This window comes from Neofelis nebulosa, chromosome 9 (genome assembly GCF_028018385.1).
Source record: "Neofelis nebulosa isolate mNeoNeb1 chromosome 9, mNeoNeb1.pri, whole genome shotgun sequence".
Lineage (NCBI taxonomy): Eukaryota > Metazoa > Chordata > Mammalia > Carnivora > Felidae > Neofelis > Neofelis nebulosa.
In genome coordinates this window covers 46640763-46662790 of record NC_080790.1, presented here as the reverse complement: position 1 = coordinate 46662790, position 22028 = coordinate 46640763, and positions in this window count along the sequence as shown.

Below are 22028 nucleotides of genomic sequence, written 5' to 3'. Positions count from 1 at the left end.
AAAATTCCATCTGGTATAATTCTTATTTTGCTTAAAGACTTTCCTTAGGACTTTTAGACAGAAGTTATGTAGGTAATGAATAGTCTCAGCTTTTGTTGGAAAAAGACTTTATTTTACTTTCATTTTTGAAAGATATTTTTATTGTGTATGAAATTCCAAGTTGACAGGTATTCTTGTTTTTCTTTCAGTGCTTTATTTCTTTTAATCAATTAATTCATTTTGAGAGAGACAGAGATAGCACAAGTGGGAGATAGGCAGAGAGGGACAAAAAGAAAATCCAAGCTCCGCAGAGCCAGCACAGAGCCCAGTGCAGAGCTCCAACTCACAAAACCATGAGATCATGACCTGAGTCCAACCCAAGAGTCGGACACTTAACCAATTGAGCCACCAGATGCCCCTCTTTTAGGGCATTAAATATGCTTTCCATTTCCTCTAACTTGCATATATTCTGATAGGTCAGATAGCAATCTCATTCATTTCTTATACATAAAACATTTTGATTTCTCGTTGCTGTAACATTTTTCTTTTTGTTACTGGCTATATGCACTACTATTAAAGTGTACAGGTGTGGTTTTCTTACTATTAAAGTGTACAGGTGTATGTTCCACCTGGTTTTTGCTCAGTTTAGATTTATTGGTTTATATTTTTAAAACATTTGGAAAACATTTGGGCATCTTTCCTTCAAATATTCTTCACACCCTGTTCCTTTATTTTGTGACTCTAATTACACACATTTTAGAGAGTTTGATAATATCCCACATGTCATTGTTTTTCTGTTCATTTTTTCTTCTGCATTTTTCTATGTTTGCTTCATTTGGGGTAGTTGCTATTGGTATGTCTTTAATTTCATTGATATTTTGCTATGTGCTACTTTCATTTATTGCATTTTTTAATCTCAGATATCATATTTTTCATCTCGAGAACTTTTTTTGTATCTATACTTTACCTTTGATTTCTCTATTTGTGTTTTTATCTACCTTCTTGATTGATTTTAAGAAGTTGGTCTACATGATTGTGAGGGCTGAGAAATTTGAAATTTGTAGCACAGAGAAGGTTGGGAACTCAGGCAGCATTCCTATGTCAGTCTTGAGGCAAAAGTCATTATTTATTTATTTATTTATTTATTTATTTATTTATTTATTTATTTATTTAATTCAGGAAACCTCAGCCTTTGTTCTTAAGGCTCCCAGCTTCGTATTAGGAGGCCCACCCACATTATGGAGGGTAGATTCCTCTACTTAAAGTCAGTTAATTGTAAATATTAATCACATCTACAAAACATCTTCACAGAAATAACTCTATTAGTGTTGAACCAACCAATCAGACACTCTAACTTAGCTAATTAAGTTGACATGTGAAATTAACCATCACACTAACTTTCCCTCTGAGCTTTCCGGTCCTGGATTATTGTCTGGGAATAAGCAGTAACCTGATGAAATTATTAGGCCCACTTTGTTTCCCTTTCTCTCAGGGATTAGATTCCTGTGTTGTCTATTGTCCATGTGTCATAACTTTGACTTGTTTTCTAGCTATTTAAGATGGACTAGATAATGCTCTTCTTTAAGTTTGTATTTTTCATTGTTACTCCCATGCATTTTTCCAATTTTCCTATAAAAAAAAACTGGATCCTTGTAGAGAAAACTAGAGATGTAGATATTAATATAAACATTATAAATCTGAATACTTGATAAATACACATATTAAAATGATTCTGTGGAAACCAGCCTATGAATCTTGGGCTTGGAGAATTAAATCTGTGTGATTATTTTAATTAAATAATCCTCCCTCAAAAAAAGGGGGAATAAGGTGAAATTTTTCTATTTTTAAAAAAAGAATGTTTTTTTGTAATACAAAATTTAATACTATTTAAGTTTGCAGAACAACCATAAACTATTTTCTATACAAAACCTAAGGAATTTCAAGAGAAAATAAGAGATATAGATTACATACCTCATTACACATTTTTTTAGACATCTGGCCACTGATCACAAAATTGATGAAAAGTATTGTGCTTTGTGTTTGGAAAGGAAACATAATGTTTTATTGGGAAAAATCATTATCAAATGGCATTATTTCTCATTCCATAATTTCACTGGCACACGATTTATAACAGTAGTTACAGATATATGCAGAGTAAATATTTTGCTTTACAGGCAGATTAAACCTCAGGTATACAGAATACAAAACAGTTCCTAGCACAGGAGTGATAAATGTGTGAGGTCAATGGGCTTGATGAATGTTTTGGTATTCTTTATCAGTGGAACTCCATTACACTGGGGGAATTATTCCATTTAATTGAAGATTATATTGTGAACCATTATGTGGATTCCATAGTTGCTTGAAGTCAGTGTTGCTGGAGTACCAAATATGGGTAAAGCAGAGTGTTAGCATGCAAATAAAAAAGCAGTCAAATGCTCACTGAACAATATTTATTCACAGAAAACAGCTATCATTTCTCCATTTTGTTGTTTCAGTGTTGACATTAATCATAGGTTATTTTTATATGAACAAATTATCTCCTATGTTTTATTCAAAGAAAGAAGATATATACAAATATTTTCAATTCACATGGATGCTCAACTGATTTGTAGAGAAAAGGTACTCACACTTTTAAAATGGAAAAAAAAGATACAGTAAAAAATGACAGCATGTATGGTTTCTTCATTAGCTGATAGTACTCCTGAAGATTATTTCCGTTATTTTGAATAAGTTTTTCAAAGGGCATATCTCAAAAATCTATTGAGTGTCTTGACAATGCTGATATTTTTTACATTAGCCCAATATTATAATTTTAAAAACGATGATTTCTTATTATAGCAAACTATTCTGAAAGCCATTTGCTAACTGAATTTATATTTTTCATGACACACAAAGATTTCTTTGCTGGCTGAGAAAGGCATCAAATATATATTTGGCATATTTTAAGAGATGTTCAATTGCCATAACAAAACATGAGGTAATGACCTTTTGTGCTGAATAAAATGAAGGAGTAATAGGAATACAAACTTGTTACCTCCCAAATTAAAACAGTCAACCTTCTTACTATACCTCCACTCCCATACCAGATATTAAATATGATATAGTAAAGGACTCATCCTTTTAAAGAGCAGAAATCTCTCTTCACTGAAGAATACACCTTACTTCCTGTATTTTGTTTAATCAGAAAATCAAAAACTATCAAATGTACATCTTTTTATTTTTCTTTTGTGAAGAGGGAGGGTGGAAAAAGAGCAAGCAGAGGAAGGACAGAGGGAGAAGAAGAGAGAGAATCCTAAGCAGGCTCTATGCCCAGCACGCAGGGCTCCATCTCATAACCCTAGGGTCATGACTGAGCTGAAATCAAGAGTCAGACACTTAACTAACTGAGCCACCTTGGTGTCCCTCAAACATGTATCTCCTATAATGACATAATGTAGAGCTAGAAGTATGTGATTATTAAAAAAAAAGGAACAAGAAAATAACTGGATGTCAAAAGTGACCAACAATTCAAACAATTCATGATTACAAACACATATCCCTTTCACTATATGGAATGTTTTTTCAGTATTAAAATTCTGTGAATAAGGACACAGAATTGGATTTCATGTGTCCTAATCAATAATTTATGAACTAGTGAACTTCAAAGGGATAAAAGGAGGCAGAATACTATTACTTGAAAAATTCCACAGAAGAGGTCAGGAAAGGAAAGCAGGGATCTTTCTTTGTCTTACCCTTCCCTCATTGGCTTACTGTCATTAGACAAAGACATATATTCATAAAGAGAGAGCTATCCATAAAGCTTTACAAAGTTTTCAACGTAAATGATAAGAAACTACTCTTTGCCAATAAGAACTCAATCTTTCTCTCTGAATGGAAAGTTTCAATTCTAACTAGATGTTTATAATACTAGCACTTTCAGTAATTGTGTGAATTAGAGATAAATTCAGTTTAAAATGGCAATAACAGTGATAAAATGGAGTTTAGAAGTTTCAAAATAATTTTTTATGATAACATCTAAGTAAATAATTAACTTTTGTTTAATTTGTATATTTGCTGTAGGAGACTTTTTTTTTCTCTTCAGAATGTATTGATTGTTAGTGTGCATGCCTTGTCAGCGTGAATGTGGTATGCTTAATTGTATTTTTCAGTGTTTTAATATGATCGGACTTCTCTCTTGGTATGTGTGAGAACTGTAAGCTTTGACAAACGTTTAAGAGTGGAAAAAAAAGTAATGAGCTTTCTATAATAATTCCAATTGTGTTGTAGGATGATTTTTAGCAATGATAATGTCCTTTTTTTCCTATTCTTCCAAGATTACAGTATGATTTCAAGTTTTATGAGTTGTTTTGCTGATAATTTATATGGATACTAATGAAATTATTTAAATAAGAAAAAATCTGAGTAAATTTGTTAACAGTTCCTATTAAGAAATGGATTTATGTCATTATCGTTTGTTATGTTTGGACTGCAGGTAAAATTTCTAGTTTAGAGTTTTCTGTTTAAAAACAAATTTATACTCAACCAAAAATGAAGAAATGATGCTGTATCACAGAAACTCTGTACCAATACAAATTAAATAAATAAAACTAAAAAATAGTAAAATGCAGAAAAATATTGGCAGGAATACAATAGTAATAATTCAACTTTCTGCTATGTTTCAAAAATGCTATTCTGAAGATGAAAAAATGCTATTAAGAAGATATTGTTCTTAATACCACCCAACCCCAATATCAGCTTTCAGAAACAATAATGAGAAAAAAAATTTTAGAGTAGACAATTATGCTGTTTTTCTTAAACAGCTGCAAGTTTATAGAATAACAGAATAAAGGGATGAAAGGCAAATCCCAGGCAGAAGACATGTAATAAAAATGCCAGTAGAGGTGGAAATAAGTGAAGTGACTCTGGGTTGTTGTTTTTTTTTTTTTTCAGTTTTATTTATTTATTTTGAGAGAGAGAGAGACAGAGAGAGAGAGAGAGAGAGAGAGAGCGAGCATGAGGGGAGGAGGAGAGAGAGACGAAGAGAGAAAATCCCAAGAAGTCTCTGCATGGTCAGTGCAGAACCCGATGTGGGGCTCGAACTCACAAACCGTGAGATCATGACCTGAGCTGAAACCAAAAGCCAGATGCTTAACTGACTGAGCCACCCAGGCGCCCTGATTCTGGGTTCTATGGATGTGGATGGTGATACGGTGAGAGGTTGTAAGCAGAGGGAATTGGAAGCTGACCAACAAATTCAAATTATCAATTAAAAGTAAAGACAAAATAATAATGCTGCTTCTTATAAGTTATGATTTATGTGCCTTTTCTGTTTTTTTTTTTTTAACAATGTTACTCAAGGGAAAACAAAAGTAAATGATACAAAGGAGAGACTTGATCTAACATAATGATAGAGGTGAAATCAGAAAATCAATGAAAAGTTATTTAAAAATATCATAACAGCTTAAATTTTAAGTTCTATAGAACTTTTTGAAAGAGAAATCTCTCAGAAATTAGAAAGTGGGTGACTCAGTTGGTTGAGCATTGGTTTCAGCTCATGACCCCATAGTTGTGGGATCGAGCCTAATGGTAGGCCCCACACTAAGAATGGAGCCTGCTTGAAACTCTCTCTCTTTCTCTCTCTCTGCTCCCCCTCTCCCTTTCTCTTTCTCTCTCTCTCAAATAAAATTTTAAAAAGAAAGAAAGATTATTAAAATTAAAGTACTCACAGAGAAAAAGTGAGAACATACATAAAAATTACAAGTTTCAATCTAGGATTCCAATTAAAAGGAGTTCCAGAAAGAGAGTGCAGAGCAAAGAGATGGGCTGAAGTTAAAAAAGAAAATATACAATAAATACCAAAAAATTATCAAAACTGATACCCATTAGTATTCAGACTAAAAGAGCCTCCCAAGTACTTGAGTTAATGTGTATGAACATAAGGTCTACAACAGGATTATCACTGTGAAATTTTAGAACACAAGGAAATACAGAGATTCTAAAACTTTGGGTTTAAAAAAGCCACAGAAACGGGTACGTATTTAATTAACTCAAGAATTTAACTATTGTACTATGGGATTTGTACTTTGAGCACTATGGTCCAGTTCATAGTTAATCCATGATTAACAAGAATGGGAAAAGCCTGAAATGGGACCGTGCTTAGACACTACTACTTAGAATGGCAGGTTGCTTTGAAAAGAACAAATCTATGAAATCAACCTCCTGTACTGAACATTTTAGAAGTGTTACTCTGATAATTATATCACTGACCAAAACTGTAGCCTCTGCTTCACTCATATTTTACTTAAACTTACATTTTCACACTAAGGCATAGACTTGTGAAGTTTAGGGGAAAACTGAATCATAATAAGGTGTAACTGATTCATAAATCCACATTAAGCTTCTCAAACATGCTTTTCTTTAAAACATTAATTCTTCTTATACTATGTCCCTCATTATTACTTTCTAGAATTTTAGTCAAAAACAATTATGGACATTTAAAATACAATTTTATGTCAGCAACTACAATTTTTTTTTCCACATTCATGATGAACTCTTTGCTCTGTGAATCTAAAATAAGTATCATATTTCAGTTGAGTATAGTAAAGAACTGTATACAGACTCAAATACTTAACAAATGTAGGGATCATTAAACCTCATGTAAGCAATGAATTTTGCCATGCTTGGTAATCTCAGACCTTTATTTCTCAGTCACCCTCACTGCAATTCTCTGTATTACTGATGAAAAAGAATAACAAAAGATAAAACCGTGACATTACAGGAAAATTTCCAATGAAGTGTGTCTTTATTATAGAAGTTTAAGTCTTATTTTCAATCAAGTTCTTTTACTACCTTTCACGACTATTCATGGACAATAAACAGAACATTTCAGGACATTGCATTAATATTTATGAGCTTTTCACATGGCTAGTTACTAACCAAAGTATTTCAATTTGTTAACAAGAAAAGATCCAGCTAAGAATTATGTACTGGTCATTCAATTTTAGCAAAATGGAATAAATCAATGTCTTAGAAGTGAATGATGTACTCAAATCATAGTGTCTCTGCTTATTCAGTTGCAGAACTGCAAAGATTATCCACATCCCAGAGATACGTGGCTACTTACATATTGTATCCACATTCAGATATTGATCCATTCCCCTTTCTTCACCTCTAAACTCCCACTCCTTAATATTCTGTTGCCCTAAAGCTATTCTCCTTTTTCAGAGCATTTATCAGTGCTGCCCATCCCTGGGAAAACCCTCATGGCTCTCTTGCTGCTGCTGTAATAAGTTACTCCTCTCTAATTATGGCTGGAAATTATTGATCATACACATCAGTATTATCCATGCTGTGAATTATCTCAGTAAAATAAGATACTGCATATATAAGATATACCCCAAGAAGATATTGCATTTGATTCTGTAACTTAGTTTTTGCACAGTGATTGAAAATCTATTTTTAAAGTAAATACAAATCTATGAAATAGAACATTAAAACTATTAAAACAAAGCTGTGGGCTTCAAAAATAAATGCATCTATTGAATGGGAATTTCGTTGGTCATGGTCTTTAATATAAGGGTTTTAAATTTCATTATGATTTACCATTATGAATGATACAGATGTCATCTGAACATGATCTCTTTTGTTAAGTGACTGGTAGCATACATAAAGGCATTTTTACCTCATTAAAACAGAATCTACTGTTTGTAATAACTCATGTAATAACTACATCAGATAATTTCACAAATGGATACTACGACTAACGAGCAAACCCTGGCAAACGATATTCATGCCATCTTAAAGTATCACTGCACAGATTAGGTCTTAATTATAAAGAAGAAATGTGTATTTACAATGAAGAGATTTGGGCACAATCTTAACTAAATGGTCAAGTTTGGCATCGTCTGTGACGTAATGCAGTGGAAGGAGCTCATCATTTCTGTAGTACTCTTGCTAGGAATAAATTATTGACTCTGATCAAGTGGAAACAGTTGAGTTTTGAGTTGTATGTTCTGGGAGAAAAAAAAAAAGTCTGAACATTTTTCAAAAGATGTGAAGCAGTGAGATTTTTCTTGATTTTGAGAGATAACACATAATACCAAATGTACTATGTGAACATTAAATGAACCCCAGGTTAAATAAAGAAACCAGGAAAGACATTTTAGGGTTCTTTGACAAAAAATGTGAATAGGAGCTATATTTTAGATGGTTGTTTGAAATAATACTGATTTTCTTAGATGCCCTATAGTGATATGTTTTTTAGAAGAATATCATTGTTTTGGAGAACATTTAGGGAGGGGCTGTGATGAGTATCTATGTGTGAATAGACAGACAGACATACTAAACGTAACTATAGATAGATACGGACAGGGTGTGGCAAAATATGAAAAGTTAGTAAATCTGGAGGAAGGCTTTTGGATATTTAGTGTACTGTTCTTTCATCGTCACTGTGAATTTTTAAATTTGCTCAAATTTTTAATTTTTGCTCAAATACTGAATCTTTAAAATTGCTCAAATACTGAAAAAAAAAATCTTCATCAACAATTACATTACCCTTTTAAGACACTCATGTTACATATTCTGGGTATCAGTAAAATACTGATTATAAAGTTATGAGAGTGATTAGGGCAAAATTCCCATTGAAGGAGTAGGGTTTTAGAGAAGCAGAATTTTTTTATAGAGAACATTTTGAGCTAGAGAAGCAACCAACCACTTGTTTAGTCTCAGATTAAAAGAACAAAAGAAAAATTATACAGGATAAAGTATAAAAACAATAATAGTAATCAAAAGATAAGAAACTATAAAATTATTGGCCATTTCTATTTAATTTTAATAGTCTAGACAAAAGAGAAGGAAAAAATAGTTCTTGCTTAAACACACTCAAAATAAGAACAAAAGACCAACATGCAATGAAACAGTACTTCTCTCTCAGATTAGCAGACAGTTATATTTCTCTTAACACAATGAATGCAAAAGTGTGAGGGCATAAACAGTCTATTAGTGAGATTATAAAACATCAAAACCTTTACAGAACGATTTGGAAATCAATATCCATCAGTGCTCTTTAACTCAGCAACTCCACTTCTAGGAATTGATATTACAGATGCACTCACAAATGTATCCTTTTAATGCATTCATAAATATGCAAAAATGCCTTACATATACAGATATTATTTCAACATCATTTGTAATATCAAAAGATTTGAAATGACTTCAATATCTCCCAGTAGGACACTAGTTAAATGAGTGCTTGTGTATTCATTTAAAGGGATATTATGTTGTTCTTAAAATGTATTGATTTGTTGATATGGAACAAATATGAAAAATGTAAATGAGATTTAAAAAGCAAGTGCAGGAGTACACTGTAATTTGTGCTGTGGTGATCAAAGTATATGTAAATATAGACCAAGATAGAGTTACACATGCACATATACATACATGAGCACATAGAATTTTATTACAAAAATATATTGTGTACCTTTCAAGATACAATTTAGCAAAAGTGGTTCCTCTGAAAAGAGAGACTGGATCATTCATTTGGTAACAGAGATAGGACAGAAATATTTTCCACTATATATTTTGTAACATAAATAAAATGAATACATGTAAAAAGCAAATATAAGTATCCAGAAAACACTTGTGACAAAGAATTTCTATTTTTTTTAAAAAATTACATAAAAAGAGCAATTAGAAATCAAAACAGAAAAACAACACCCAATTCAAAGACTAAAGAGAAGGCACAACTCTGATACTAAGAAAACAAAATGACCACTAAGCATTAATTAAAAAATAAATATTAATTTTCCATATTAATTTAAAAATTGTGCATGCTTACCATAAGAGACTCTTAATACAGAGAAAAAACTGAGGGTTGCTCGAGGGGAGGTAGATGGGGGGATAGGCTAAATGGGTGATGAGCATTAAGGAGGGCACTTGGGATGAGCACTGAGTGTTTGTACATGATGAATCACTAAATTCTACTCCTGAACCCAAAAGTACACTATATGTTAACTAACTTGAATTTAAATTTAAAAAAAATCTGGGGGTGCCTGGGTGGCTCAGTCGGTTAAGTGCCTGACTTCGGCTCAGGTCATCATCTCACAGTTTGTGGATTCAAGCCCCGTGTCGGGCTCTGTGCTGACAGCTCAGAGCCTGGAGCCTGCTTCGGACATGTGTCTCCCGCTCTCTCTGCCTCTCCCCTGCTCATGCTCTGTCTCTCTCTTGCTCTCAAAAATAAACGTTAATTTTTTTTAATCTGCATGTTTACCTCCCTCTTTTCATTTTTTTCTTATCAAATTCTTTTTCACATTTGAAAAATGATCATTCTTTATCATGATATACAACTCTGATCCTGTGCTACATCTTCACGTCACATTTTTTTTTTAATCTGAAGTTTTTTTCTGTAAGTTGATATTCCAGTTTAATACATAAAGGGACTTTAAAAACTTTAAGAAACAGAAACTTCACACTTTCCAAAAATGCATTCCTATTTCCTTATGTTGCAGCAAAGGATTCACTTCTAGTGATTCTTTAAGGTAATTCCAGCTTTTTGAGTTATTTTTTCTATTTCCCAATTTAGAAGCCTCTACACCTGTTGTGTTTGTGGTGCTTGCTTTCCCCTAAACAGACCCAATACAGATGTGGCTGCCATCATTAGAAGCACTAACCCATGGCTTCACCATGTTCTGTCTGCACCTAGGGTGCTAATAGCCATTGAGGTTTTAGTGTCACCATTTGTTTGGTTGTCTTTCTTCTTAAATCCCAGCACTCATGCTTAGGGGGCCATTTCCATGAGACTCACTGAAGAAAAGGAGAGTTATATGCACATGTTCAAAAAGCCTTTCAGCTCCTCTCCTAGCATGTATGGATTCATGTATCAGAGAGAGAATGTTAAGTGGTTCAGATTTTATAGAAATAATTTTCAGGATGTGAGGGTGATCTAGCTGCAACATCTGTCACTCCATTGATCGCCAGAGTTGATTCGGCTCATCTGGTTGGCTAGGCGGGTGTCCCCTTCCTCCCTCACTGCTCCATGTGCGTTCCTCCCGAAGCTGTGAAGCTATGTGCTCCGCTCAGTTAAAGACGACAAACTTCCCCGGTAGAGGAGGACTGTTCTTCGATCAAGGGTATACACTCGTATAGCTGCGTTCCCCTGCTAGAACCTCCAAACAAGATGTCAAGAAATAATTTTCAGAAGTCTGTCCTGGCAATTTTCAGTGTTCTTTTCTTTGCTCTGCCATATTTTACTCTTCAAGTATGTTCTATCATATTTATTTACTTGCTTACATGTGCTGATGTTTCTAATATATCTTCAAATATGTCAGAGATAGGGAATGCCTTCACTTTGTGCTTTTTGATTGGTGTTATTACTATTTTTTTCTTCCCTACCTTCTATTCACTTGAATGATGTTCAAATCTCAGATCTGGCTCTTATTCTGATCCTGTGGCTTTCATCCAGTGAAGACTGCTGATCTAAGATAGATTCTTATCTGAGCCCCATCATTGGGCTTTCTGACACTTCCAGCAGATGGAGTACATGAAAAAACACTGTACTAGGATGTCATGGTCGCTATGTCTCTCTCTCCCTTTGCCCCCACTATGGCCTTTTTCTTTCAGGATGCAAGCTTCCCAATCATTTCCAGTCAGTCGTGCCTTTTCAATATATTTTCTAGAATGCACACAAAAGGATACAATACTGAGAGAAAACAAAGCAAATTCCATGGAGCGTAGTCGTAGTTCTCAGACATCACTGCACATTGACATCACCAAGCTAGTTGGTTAATGAGGGTTCCTTCCAGATATTTGATTTTGTAGGCCTGGAGAGCATCCAAGTAGTTGCATTTTTAACAAAGATCTCAGGATATTATGATTCAAACGGACCACTTACCACAATTTGAAAATTATTCCATTTGAGTGTTGCCAATATATGAACCTAGAGCTAAGCAATGAAGACTCACAGATGATAATGCATAGATGATATTTAAACATGCCCATTTTATGTTTTAGTAAAACTATTCAAGTAGGCCATAAACTGAAAGAGTTTTAAACTCATGACATCAACTGTACCTTCATGTATATATATTTTTTCCTTTATGTATTATCATGTTTGATCTAAACTTCATTTTAAAACAAAGGTCCCCATTTGGCTGGAAAGAAGTGAGGGTTGGGATTATCCTGTGAGTTTTAGTCTTGTTCTGGATTTTTGTTGTAGATTCAGAGGAAATAGAGTCGATATAGGGCTGGGATGCACACTGTGCTTGTGGAATAAGTCAAGTCCCACAATATTCCAAGTGTGCTTTTAGCTGTCCTAGAAGAGGAAAATGTTTCTATAGCATTTGACAGTAAAGAGATTAATGTCACTCACATTAATAAATGGAAATTTGGATTTTTCAAATTGCATTCGCATCAGGAAAAAGGAGAATTATTTGTAAGCTTCTATGGATATATAAGAAAAACCTCAATCCACAGACTAAGGTATAAACCACAGAGTGGAAAATCATTACAACTAATGTACGTTGTGCAAGAGATTACCGAGCCAACATAGAATCCAGCTTCGCAAACAACACACTCCTGACATGAGAGGAGAGATGTAACAACTACCTTACAACCTTCCTGTTACCATGTGATAAAGTAAAATACCTGTTTGCTTTTTTCAGATCTGGCTAGGTAGCTGAGATGACAAAACAGTATCTTGCAGGCAACCTGAGCTCTTTTAGAAGATGCAGGAAGTAAACATGACAAATCATAAAGTTATTTAATTTTTAAGAATAGGTTGTTTTGAGGAAAAGTTAAGGGCTTAAAAGGTTTTATTATGATGAGATAGCAATGATTATGTGTATAAGATAAACACATTTATGAAATCACACGTGCCAATGAAGGCTGTAAAGTAGCACAAGGCTGCTCTTATTAAAGGTAATGAGGTGTAGTCATTTGAAAATATGTCCTACTTCGAAATGCCTATAAAATGCAAACTAGACTAATTCTGCTGAGTTATGTTAATAACGAGTGAAAAGCATCTTGTTCTGAAGTACTTCAAAAACAAATTATTCAAAGTATCTACCAGGTGTTGTGTGAGGCAAGAACAGAGGAAGTTTGGTTTTCAGATTTTTCCAAGTCACCTTTAGGAGTACTCTGGAGATGGGGCGCCTGGGTGGCGCAGTCGGTTAAGCGTCCGACTTCAGCCAGGTCACGATCTCGCGGTCTGTGAGTTCGAGCCCCGCGTCAGGCTCTGGGCTGATGGCTCGGAGCCTGGAGCCTGTTTCCGATTCTGTGTGTCCCTCTCTCTCTGCCCCTCCCCCGTTCATGCTCTGTCTCTCTCTGTCCCAAAAATAAATAAAAAACGTTGAAAAAAAAATTTAAAAAAAAAAAAAAAAAAAAAAAAAGGAGTACTCTGGAGCTTCTGAAAGTGGCTTATCAGTACACATTTGAATATTTTAATTATGCACTTCAAAAAATACTTCAGAGTCATTTGACTAAAAGTGCAATTTGTGTATTACATTTTACTACTTAAATCAACTATGAAATAGCATTTTAAATTAAAATCCAATACACTCTGCATTCACTCTGTTCAAGGAAATTGAAGCTAATTATAACCATCAAATTAAGCAAGAGTAGGGGAGCAAACAATGCAATTTTTACAATACTGCACATTATTACATGTGAAAATAACTATACTCTCTACTCAAGAGAAAACTGTCAAATACGCAAAAGGTGAGGGGTAGAATGGTGGTAGAAATGTATCTTTTGAGTGTTTTGTGGAATAAACTTCCAAGGATTATATATGCAATTCAATTGTCTAATTATCCTCTCTTCAAAGGTCACACTTCTCTAGCATACCTGAGAAAATGCAGATTGATTCTCCATGTGGCTTCTCCTCAGCCCATGACTCTGTGACATTTAAACCTGGGCTCCCAGTTATTGTTGTTGCTGGTCAATACCTGGAACTTAGGGATTTTACCCACACTTGAAATCATGCTACTGTCATAATTTTAATGAGTGAAGTGATGCAAGGAGACTATATTGACTTGTCCTCGATTTCATTTAACTCCCCTATTGAACAACCATGGTTTATAACAGACTTTATAGGTACTGCTGGGTTGTCAACTTCATTAAATAACATCAAATAATTTTCCAAAAGTACTTTACAAATTTATACTTCACCCAGCAATGTTTAAGATTTGTCCTTTTCATTGCTTCCTTGCTAACACTTCATGTTTTCAACATTTAAATTTTTATGAATGGAGTAGGAATACAGTATATTTTACTGCATTATTATAGTTTAATATCCTTTAATATTGCTGATACAAATTTTATTACTCCTGCCAATTATTCAATTTAAAAAATTTTTAATGGGAATTCTTATATTTTGGATACAGAGCCTGTAATCCTTTTTTCTATTGTCATGTATAAATATTATACACACATGCAAATACAATGGGAAGGAAATTTCCATTAAGTCACAAGGATTAAAAAGGAAAGAAATTATGCCATTTGTGACAACATGAATAATAGACCTAAGGACATTATGCAAAGTGAAGTGAGCCAGACAAGAAAAATACAGTATGATCTCACTGCTATGTGAAATCTGAATAGTCAAACTTACAGAAGCAGAGAATAGATTAGTGGTTGCCAGGAGTTGAGGGAAGGAGAAAATGGGAAGGTTATAGTCAAAAGGCACTACATTTCAGTTATGTAAGATAAGTAAATTCTGGAGACTTACTATGTATCTTTTAATCCTCTAACGGTTTCTTCAGAAATTCTTATTCTCACAACCATCAACTTTATCAATGATTTCCTATATTGCTTATTTATGCTTTATTCTTATTTTAATTTTTTAAGTTTATTTATTTTGAGACAGGGAGAGAGAGACAGAGAGCGAGCAAGCACAGGGGAGAGGCAGAGAGAAACAGAATCCCAAGCAGGCTCTACACTGTCAGCATGGAGCCCAACAGAGGGCTTGAACTCACGAACCGTGAGTTCATGAACAGAGCCAAAACCGAGAGCCAATAGTATACAAGAAGCCACTTACAGTGTAGTATAGAAATAGTAGTAGAAAAACAAGGTAATGATCCAGGTAATAAGATCTAGCTCTCCCTAAGATAACATATCTGTATCTGGAACTTGAATGAGTCACTGAATTCTAAATTTCAATATGGCTACATCCAGATCCTTATATAGGTATGTTTTTCAAGGAAGGAACAAAGACTACATATTACTTTAGGTTTAAATTTGTTTTGTAGTTTTCAAATATCTATCTATCTATCTATCTATCTATCTATCTATCTATCTATCTATCTATCAATCATTCTGTCTACACTTCCATTTGTACTCTGGCCCGGAGCTCTGAAAATGTTAGGGGAAGGTCTAACATTTATATTTGAACATTTCTTTTAATTTTCCTTTTAACTGTCCTCATTCAGTTTTTTTACATCAATATTACACTATTTTTATAAACTAAAATAGGTAGTTTCCCTTTTTTGATACTCAGAAACAATTCAAATAAGAGTCATTAACTTTCTAGAATTTATGGTAAAACTTCCTTAATAATCTAGGCCAGTTGTTTTTGATTGGGGTAGTTTTGATTACTACTAATTCAATATTTTGATTTTTATTGGTTGTTGTAAAAATTGTACCTTATAGTGTTATCCTTTCAAATGTTCAGGCATACATTTTTAATTATCATTCGATATTTATTTTAATTGAACAAGTTTATAGCCCCACAATTGTTATGATTTTGATATATTTCAGGCTCTACTATTAGGCTTCTAATATCAATGGCTTTTCTGTTTATTCCATATACATATATATATATGTATATATATATATGTATAGGATTAATAGTTACTTTCTTTTTTATATTATCTGCTAACAAATTAAAGAATGCGTTTACTATTACAATTTAATAATAAATTCTGAAAATGCTTTCTTACATTTTTTCAAACATTCTAATTTTACTCAGCATCTCTTTCCTCTTGCCAGAAGAAACAAATTAACATATCAATTTCCTGAAGAATCTTCTTTAAGAATCTCTCCTTTCATAACTATTCAGTCTTTCATGTTATTAAGAGCTAGAATATAAATTTTATTTTTATAGCAAGAAAAATAATAACTCTCCGATTCATTACAAAATTGGATTTAATAACCTATTATTTTTGCAATTATCTAGCTTCTTGTTGCTTCTTTCTTCCCACTATTTTCTCCTCGGTTCTTTTCTCATTCTTGCCATTCTTGCTGACCCCATCTGGAGTCATTTCTGAGTGTCTCTGGACAGTAATTTCCAATGTATCGACATTCCTCTCCTGAATGCTACTGGATATAGGTTTAGATTTCAGGGTTTGCAGTCTTTTTTCTCTGATGCTTTTTTTTCTTTATTTGTGATATCTTACATCTCCATCATGTTTCTGATAATACATTTGTATTTAAAATGGTTTTCATTTTGTGTATTTTCCAACTGGGTGTACATCTTTCTTAAATCCAGCAAATATTTCAGCCATTAATCTGAAACCGTTTCCTCTCTACCATTTCTTCTATTAATTATTCTTGATATTTCACTCTGTTTTTCATGTTATTTTACTTTTCTTTGATATGTTCATCTCTTTCTTTTTGTCCTATCTTGAAGCACAAACACTACCCTTTTTATTATTGCTTTTCACATATGTTTTTCATAATATCCTATTGATCTTGTTTTTAACTGCAATTCTGTCATTTATATATTAAATGAATTTGAAACATAATCATTATAAAGTCCTCTTTAGGTTCCTCTCTTATTCCCATTTGTTGGGGTAATAATTCTCTAACTTAATGATTTTTTTAAACTACTGTCATGAGATTAATTTTTCACATGTGTTTGGAAAGGTGTTTGCTAACTTATCTTGAATAGGTTAAGATTCCTTCTTATTACCACTATGATTTTGAGTTCCTCTCATATGATCCTTTATGTATATCAATTCATAAAGAGATCTCAGATTAGTGATTTAGGGGCTCAACCTTCAGGAGATACCTAACCCCATAGTCTTATTCATCCAGGACCTAACTGAATAGTTTTCTGCTTCATGCTACCCCAACAGGTGCTTGGCAATAGCTATCTATAGTACTTGGCAGAGAGCACATTTCTTTTTTAAACCCCCCTCATCTCCTGTCCCTGAGCACAGAGCTTCAGCCAATTCCCAAGTTTATATCGAGTTTGGCTCTTATCCTCTCTACAAGGGACTCCACAGAGAAGTAGGACTCTGCGTGCTATCTACATAACTCTAATTCAGTTTGCCTTATAACTTCAAATTTAACTGTAACTTTTTTTTTTTTTGGTGGGGGCACAGATCCACAGAGTTTTCTGTATGTTTTTAATTTTTTAAGTTTATTTTATTTATTTTGAGAGAGAGAGAGAGAAAGAGAAAGAGAGCAAACATGTGCATGCATGAGTAGGTGAGGGGCAGAGAGAGAGGGAGAGAAAATCCCGATGGAGGGCTGGATCTCATGAGCCGTGAGATCATGACCTGAGCCGAGATCAAGAGTTGGACACTTTACCAACTTAGCCACCCAGGCGCCCTGTCTATATGTTTTTAATTGTTGGTACTGCAACCAATTCATGATTGCTATATGCTTGGAATGAACGCAAAGAGTACTTGTTGGGAATGAATGCAAAGAGTAATTGTTGTGAGAATTTCAGGCTGAATCCATAGGATGATGTGACCATAGGTTCTGTACTTTCATTCCTAAACATAAAGTTTCTTCTATATGGAATTTAATTTAAAATAAAGCATGAGATTGAGATCTGATTCATATCTTTCCCAAAACAATTTAATGAACAATTCATCTTTTCTCCTTTAATGATTTGAAATACCAGCTTTATCATAAAACCCATCTACATACTTCTTTTTGATTAATGTGTTTATTTCTGTGACAATACCACACTATTAACTGAAGTTTCGTTAACTGAAGCATGCTAAGAAATGTAACTATCTGAGAGAGCTAGTATTTCCTCAAAAAAAAAATATGTATCTCCTGGCTATCTCAAACATTTTATTCTTCCAGGAGAACTTCAACAATTTTCAATAAATAGCAATTAAACAATTCTAATACTTCGACTAGAATTTTATTCTGATTACATTTAAAGAGAACTGTCATATCATCAGCAGCAGCCTTCAAATATTCTTTATTTTGGGGGGAACCTCAGCTTCAGAATCATATTAGTTATAAACAGTAATTTTATATCTTCTCATATATCAACATTGACACACCTTATTCCTATACCTTCTTGATATATAATGGCTAGCATTTTCAGAACAACATTAAATAAGAAGAATTCTAGTATTTTTACAGATAAACATAGTACTGAATTTGTTTTGTTATTTTATAGATCTATGCATACAGAGGAAGAGAAAGAGGCTATCTAATGTGTTTGTAACTATGTATATGTGTATAAATCTATATACCTAGATAAGTGTGTGTGTATATATGATATATATATATATATATATATATATATATATATATATATATATATTTGCCATGGAAAAATACATAAAATAATACAATCTAATCTATGTAGACCTCACCTTATAAATCTCTACTTGGCCTGGAAACACCAAATGCATCACTTCCTTTGTATCTCTGAGAAACACATACTATACTATAGTAAAGTTGATGAATTGTTCACATATATTTTTTGATACTCCTAATATATATGGATACCTCAAAGCAATATATAATATTGAAATGTGTTTTAAAATTTTTACACTTTCTTTTATGTTCTATGTACTTTTATAGTCCTTGCTTATTTTATAAAATATTATGTTTATAAGAATCATCCTTGTTGATACACTAGTTTAGGTTTCTTTGTTTTTGCTCCTGTATAGCATTTCATTGTATGAATATGCTACAGTTTTACTAAACTAACAATGTTGTCATGGATTCTCAGGTGTGTCTCCCTATAGACACATGGGAATTTTTCTAGGTTATATTATATAACCTAGCAGTGTGTTGGAGCTATCTGACACCATCTTGGAAGAGACAATAGATGTGTCTTTCCAAATTCCACATTCAGTGATGCTACTTTGGTAGCTTGAAATAGGCCATGGTGTATTTACAACAAAGAAATTACCAAATATTACCAATTGTACACCCCCATCCCTGCAAGAGAGCTAGGTTGTTAATGATTTAGCAATATACCATTGGTTATACACCCAGGAATGGAATTGCTATTTCATAGGGGACCTATGTCTTCACTTTAATTGTATGTTTATGAACTGCTTTCTAAAACCATTGAACCAATTATACTGCATCAGTTTTTGAAAGTTTCCATTGTTCTCCAAACATTATATGCTATTGTCATACTTTAAATACTTTTCATTAAATGTTGATCAAATTTTACATCCCTAGATACAATTGAAGTTGAACCTTATTCACATGTATTTATTAGCCATTAAGGTTTGTTCTATGAACTGTCTTTTACTTACTGATTTCCAAAAGTTTTTATATATCCTGGAATGTATCTTTTCAGGCATATCAACTTATTTATCTGTCCATCTTTCTAGCTATCGATCTACTGCCAAAATTTTCTTCCACAAAATGCCTTATTTTTTATATAGTTACAATTGATTTTATTGAAAATAAATGTTAATGTTAGTATAATTTTTCAGTCTTCATTTTATGGTTTATTTTTGAGGTCTTCTCAAAGGACCTCAAAAAGTTATAAAATAACTTTTCATAATATGCCTTTCATACATATGTGACCTATTTTGTATATGATATAAGGAAGGAATTATTGATCTAATTCCATATTACTTTATATGTATAACTAATTTTGGCAGAATTATTTCTTCTTTTTTTTAATTTTTTTTTAACATTTATTTATTTTTGAGACAGAGAGAGACAGAGCATGAACGGGGGAGGGTCAGAGAGAGGGAGACACAGAGTCTGAAACAGGCTCCAGGCTCTGAGCTGCCAGCACAGAACCCGACGCAGGGCTCGAACTCACAGACCGCGAGATCATGACCTGAGCCGAAGTCAGCTGCTTAACCGACTGAGCCACCCAGGCGCCCCTAGCAGAATTATTTCTTGAATAATTTATTTTCCCCATTAGTCTACAATGCTAACAGTTATATATCAAATATATACAAATACATATGTATGTATTTTTATTATATTGAGATTTTCTATCCACAAAATAGCCTTTTTAAATTTCTTTTTAAAAGTTTTAGAATGTTCTCATAAAGGTCATGAACGTCTTTTTGACACACAACATTAGCAGTTGTTGCACACAGAAAATATTCCTGTGACAGACTCTTTTCTTGTACAAATGCAGCTATTTGTATTTGTATATATAATATGTGTAAGTCATGAATAGAATACACAAAAGGATGCATATGACTCCCATTTTATAATCCAAAAAGAGAAAACTCAAATCTTCTTGAACAAAGATGGAAGGTCTGAAATGAAATTATCAACCAAAAAGTGACTGATTATAAAACATCAGTGATTGATCAAAAAAACTTGAAAAATTTGTTGCTGTATTTATATAGATAGCAAAGAGTTTCTTTACAATCTTGGTACATAGCAAAATTGTAAATTCTCCCCACAAACACCATCAAAAGGTCTTCAAAACTTTCAGATAAGGCAGTAAGTAACGTTACTGCTATTTTAAAATGTCATAAAATTATAAATGTGATTTCTTTGTGTGTTTTGATTCAGTAAATGACGAGGTCATAAAAAATTGTGAGACAAGAATTAGCTTATTTCAGTTTAAGTGTAATAAGGTATGTGTGCAGAGGTAGTTCTTGTTTTCATTACTTCCCTTGATACCTTTTACCAACTATGTACCTTCCCTAATTGCTTTTGCCAGGTCATCAAAATATCAGTCTAATAAAAGTATTGATAGGGTTTTTTTAACTGTTTTGAAGTTCAAAAATGACAATTTCACTTGATTAAATCTAATGTCTCAAATCTATCCAATTTTGTGTCCTCAGTTACCACTATTATCTTTCATCTGGATAATAACAATGGCCTCCTAAATGGCCTATGTCCACAATTTCCAGGTATACTCTCTTCTCTGGAAAGTCCCAAATTAATTGCTTAATGTAAACCACTCATGTCACTGTCTTAGTTTAAAATCTCCATTTTTTTTTATTGTGACCAGAATAAAATATAAACTTTTTATCATGCATTTCAAAGTTTTACATGAATTTTTCTTACTTCAATCTCTTCTCTTTCTTATAACTTCTCCCTCGCTTCCTTATACTCCACACTCTCAATCTTCTTCTGGAAGAGTCAAAATGATTTGTGCTTTATTTACATCTCTATCATGGAAATATGTCTCACAACACATGCACTTGGTTATTTTTGCAGCCTGGAATGCTCGGCCTTCTAGCTCTTTACATTTATTTCATCTTATCATTCAAGTCTTATGCGAGTTTCATTTTTCCCAAAGCACTCCCCTTATCCTCTGATCTCAAGCTGTCAATTGTCTCTATCCCTCTCACCACCCTGTTTTATTTCTTTCATAAAATCTATTTCTGCCTGCAATTATCTTGCTCAATGATTTGTTCATATATATGTGTCCCTGTAATATCCTCCTCCACTAAAAAGGAAGTTCTATCATTTAGCACTTGATCTTTTCTGTTGACTGCAGTGTTCCAAGTACCAAGCATACATGAAAATACTCAATAATTATTTTTTGAAACAAAGGTAAACACTTTTAAGTGATTTAGATTATGTAATTCATCATAGTATTTCATGAATGCAATGACTATATTGTAAATTCCAGAATTATGCATTTGACTCTTCTGTAATTATTTATGTACTTACTAATTACTTTATCATAGAGGGGTTAGGGAAAAAAGGGTTTTCTTATTTTTATTGTTCTAAAATTGTATATGAATAATGAATATAAAAGGTATACAAATCCTCAGTTACTCTAATAGCATGAATAGCAATAACATAAGAAAGATATTAGAGGAAAAACATGAAATAACAGAAGCCCATATATATTTACTTTACTTCTCCTGCACTCATTCCTTTCCTCAACAGGCAACCACTATTAATAGGTTGGTGTTACACATCTCCATCTTTTTCTA